The following is a 4,935-nucleotide window of genomic DNA, read 5'->3' as shown; positions in this document are numbered from 1 at the left end:
CTATAAACTTTTATATACACCTCTCTTTCCTCGCTTTTCGTACCCAAAAGGGGTTCCCAAGCCTCATTCTCTTAAGTCTGCTATAAAAGTTGACCTTCCCTTCGATTCATTTCCGCTTTGGTCCTTTGAGTATATTATTATCTATTCAGCTGTCAGTGTGCTTCAGTTAAGCTCCCACTGAAGGTAAGTGACTGGTGAAGCAGGGGTTGAAACGATGCTAATTGAGTAAACGACCCAGTGCTCGACAAAATTCATACCCATTATTCCCTACTGAGCAGCCGAGAGGCTACATGCTCGTTGGTTTCGTCAAAAACATACTCATCAATCTCTAAAACAAATATTCCTGCTTGGAGCATTGGAAGTAGCTCCTTATGGTGAAGCCAATCATAAAATCGTATGTAGGTAATAAAATGAAACAAAAAAGGATTATAGGGGATTCACTACTTTGTTGTTCTTCAACAGCCCGAAAAGCCATTCCATAGAGGGAAAAGACAACATAAACACAGAAGAGTAGAGAATAAAGCACAAAAACCAGCAGCATAAGCGAAGGTTTATGTTTTTATTTCAGGTTTTTGAAAAGCAACATAATCGTACCGAGTCACACCGAGAACAAGTGGATCGCGAAGTGCGGATGAAACCACAAAACATGGAAAAAGTAGCAACGAATGGTTGAAGCCTTTGAAACTCCTTTAACTGGAGTTGTCTGATGTGAACCGCTCTTTGTAGAAGTAGTTGATGTTTTCCGTTTCGAGTTAAGTGTTTGTTTCAATTAAATGAACGGATTTGAGCTTTTGGCTATGAACGAGTCATTGTTTGACCTTACTAATATTATAAATTACATATCTGTGAATAAAGCGAGTTGATTAACCCGTAGGCTACGGGTCTGATATTCTAAATTTAAATTACCCGTATTTGAGCATTCGTAGATATTTTTTCATGCAAATCTGAGAACCGCTTCACTATAAGTTGTAGTTTCATGAGTGATGGGAGCGTATAGATACGGATTCTTGTGAATGACGTTATTCCAGAAAATCTCTGGGTCAGGCAGGGTAAAACTACATAAACTTCCTTTTAGAACTGTTTAATTGAAGATTGAATATTGAAAGTCATTCAAATCGTCCTGGAATTTGGGTCCTAATGATATATCGAGTCAACTATAGTCTATATTCGTCCGATTATTGTACAACATTTCCATTACTATAAGCCCCGAACAAGAAAAAAAATAATAAAGCACTTCAGAGGATTTTCTTTCGTTGTCAAGTACCGTAGATGTAGATAGCTTGATCGGCAATCTCTTGATCCAACCATCTCTTCCGGGCGTTGTATAATGTCGCTCCCGACTCCGTGCCCAATATTGTTGGTAGGTGACCCACCCCACCGAAAAGGAAGGTACCACACAGCATTTAAGTTCGAAACTTGTTCTACTCCTGACGAAGAGGTGGTGGTTCTACGCATGGTTGCAAGCAACGAGACAGGTTTGCCTTTGACTGACATGTTCGGTTGCTTTTGTGCCGCTTCTTTTGGCTGGCTGCTCTGTCAAGCATATGTGGATGATGTGGGAGAAAAGTGAACATGTATAAAAACTGATGCACTGCATGTTGGAATCGTTGCGCCGCCGGTTGCTGGCTGAATGGGTAAAGTGAATGATGGAAGCCCAATCGAAAAACGCATCCGTTGCTTGTTGGATCGCTTGGTAGACATCGACAAGGTTGTAAGGATTCCTTTGCCGGTTGTATGCATATCAGACAGGAAATACTGTTTCGATCATAAGCCAGGCGTTTCCAGGTGAATGTAAAGGTATGAAATGAAAATTTCACCCCAAACTTTGATAACCTTACAATACTATTACCAGTAGCAGTATTACACATTTCAAAGTTATCTAGTCGCCAGAAGTGTGGAATCAGTATTGCGACGTTTCATATTGTATAAATCAACACAACAATCATTCAAATAATGGATGAACTTCAGGATTATAAAGTACAAATTGATAATTATCATGTTGATTACCACAATAAATATTGTATTCTACTTCTAGACGGTTTGATTTGCACAGAATAGGAAAAGCAAGTATGTTGAAAATATCGGTTTAATCTAAATTTAATCGTGTAATTTCAACCAAATTATATCTAAAATGAAAGTTTAAGTCTTATTTTGCATGCTTGGTGGATAAGATCACAAGAAAGTTTGATAAATTATACTTCAAATTTAATGTAAACACAATTGTACATGTAAAATGATGATTTCTCGGTCCCTTTATTTTGCATACAATTTTTCTCTCCAAATCTCGATATCCTCCTTATCTCGATATCCTCCTTATCTCGATATCTCCGTATCTCGATGTGTTCCTGTTAATCTTTCGTTCCCAATTTTCTCTCTGTATGTCGATATGACCAATATAAAAGGTTACTAGACCCAATTTTTGGGGTTCAAAACAAATTAGGAACGTGCAATAACGTCTGATTGTTTATAATTTTCTTGGTAACGGAGTATTTTTCAATCTGGTATTCATTAAAACATTGTTCTTTGTCTCGATCTCTCCCTATCTCGATGGTCCTGTCGTTATCGCGATGTAGAGAGGCGACTGTACTCTGGAATGATAATTTCTTAAATGAATTCCTAATGGCAATTTCGACTAGATCTTGATTACTACTTTCGGATGGCTTTCTCAGTCTGGAAGTCGAAAAAACGATGTTTTTTACATTCTCGACATTTCGGCCGATCAGTTACACCCCTTGAAAAAGGTCAAAACCCATCGGCTGAAACGTCGGGAATGTTAAAACATCGTTTTTCGACTTCCAGACTGAGAAAGCCATCCGAAAGTAGTTGAATAAATTCCTTTGATAATCTAAAGAGAAAAAAGGACATCAAAGAAGACATTTTGGCAATATGTGGAGCCTGGATGCATTCATTTCAAAGTAAATAATAATTTTTGCTAGTACCATATTGCCTTTGGCATTTATTATCGAACTTTCTGTTTTTTATAAGTTTAAGTAAAAGTAAATAATTTATTCAGAAGTCTTAGTGTGTCATAAAAGATCTTCAGTATGATTCAAAAAACAATAAAAATTGCATGTGGAATCAAAATTAATTCGATCAAATAATCAGACATCATCATTGCAACATCCTCAGAATATTAGCCTACACGACTTACTGACCCGAAAGTTTTAGCGACCACCAGTTCAATTTAGTCCAATGTGTTTCGGATTATGCTCTATCATCTTCTGGACAAACAAAGAGCTTATTTTTTTCCGGTATGACTAGTGCACCAGTACATCTCCAAAAAAATGTCTAACCCCCTACTCTCCGACAGTTCTCGATGCGGCTAAACGGGATCTTCTTTGTGGTTTGTCGGAAAACATTGCGCATAATCCGCTCGGCTCAAGGAAGAAACCACTACTGGAACGGCTTGCACTTGGCCTCTAAGAAAAGCCGACTTCCAATATTCCAAGAGTCAAGGGCGCACACCAAAGGGGATTCTCTTCTTTTTTGTGTCAATTTTGAAGCTCCCGAAAAAGAAAACTAAAACATAAGAATTAAAACTGTCTGGCCCGAGATTTTCTGCGTTAAATGCAGGGCTTTTATGCTTCCCATAATGCCTTGTTTGGAGCGCTTACCGAATGCATTAGGGTGGAGTAAATTTTTCGAAAGTTACTAATACAGTTCTAAATCCGAAAATATCGGAGAAATTTTTGTTTGTTTTTTTTTTCAAAAACATATTCTGAACACGGGGGATCTTCTTTAGCCCAGTGGTAAGAGTCCGCGGCTGCAAAGCAAAGCCATGCTGAAGGTGTCTGGGTTCGATTCCCGGTTGGTCCAGGATCTTTTCGTAATGGAAATTTCCTTGACTTCCCTGGACAAAGAGTATCATAGTACCTCCCACACGATATATACATCCAAAAAATGGGTTAAATAGCAAAAAAGCTCTCAGTTAAGAACTGTGGATGTGCCATAAGAAGATTAAGCTGAAAAGAATGCTCTGTCCTAGAGGAGAGGTAACACCTGAAATAAGAAGAAGATTAATGTTCAGCTGGCAAAAGTTTGCACATATGCTATACATACTACTTACACTAGTTACGGTTTTACACAAATTTGATGTTCTACAAACTTTCCATTTATTCAATTTTGAATAAAATGGTGCTTCAAAATCGATTCCAGATAGGTATAACTTGAACATTCACCTTCAAGTCACTTGTTCTAAAGCTAAATACCAATATTTTTGGCTCGAACATTGAGGTTTTCCTTTTTATGTGGTTTAAATTCAGAAGAGCACAGAATTTTTTTATTTGGAAACTTTAGAAGAAGCCGCGCCCTAGTGTGCATCGGTGCCGGGTGCTATGCGTTGAGATTATATTTTTTACGATTTCACAGGCTGCTGATTAGAATTCTAATGGCTTCTATTCACCAAATTTTGACTGCTTCAAATTGGCATGGAAATTGGCGATAAATTTGTTTGTTTTTCGTCGCTTGTTGAAAATTAGAAATTAAAATCTAAGCTGTAGGGCTCAACGTTAAACCGACAAGCGGCTTCTCCTTAGCCACCCGTCAATCATTTCGCTGCGACCGGCGACCGCATTGACGCATGCATCCTCATCAAATCTTCATCAGCCCTCTTGTAGGGCTTTGTGCATGAGGGCAGACAGCCACAAAGAGAGCAAGCATCCAGAGACCATCCCGAACAAAACCACACCAGCATCCAGCATCTAAGAGAAAAGCATTTAATTTGAAATGTTGACCGCCAACGGAGCATCGTACCTTCTTGTACCTCGACATGTAGACCATGGACAAAGAATTCCATCCTTCTTCCCATATCTACAAGGGAACTCGAAGAAATTGATGCCTGCGGACAGTTTTTTCACCTACTGTTCTTTTTACTTCATCTATAATTATTGAGGATTTTTTTCCTTTCAGCTTATCCCAAATTCAGTAGCCACAAAT

The 4,935-nt window shown here is 38.4% G+C and overlaps 1 long non-coding RNA gene across 1 annotated transcript; it reads left to right on the top strand.

The window, feature by feature from the left end:
- Positions 1-268: 268 nt before the first annotated feature.
- On the top strand, positions 269-810 carry LOC110675774. The gene is made up of 3 exons (XR_002499787.1): positions 269-398; positions 463-510; positions 569-810. It is a non-coding gene; the product is annotated as an uncharacterized LOC110675774 (long non-coding RNA).
- Positions 811-4,935: the final 4,125 nt, after the last annotated feature.

This window comes from Aedes aegypti, chromosome 2 (genome assembly GCF_002204515.2).
Source record: "Aedes aegypti strain LVP_AGWG chromosome 2, AaegL5.0 Primary Assembly, whole genome shotgun sequence".
Lineage (NCBI taxonomy): Eukaryota > Metazoa > Arthropoda > Insecta > Diptera > Culicidae > Aedes > Aedes aegypti.
The sequence above is the reverse complement of the archived record's forward strand: the minus strand, read 5'-3'. Positions and strand labels throughout refer to the sequence as shown.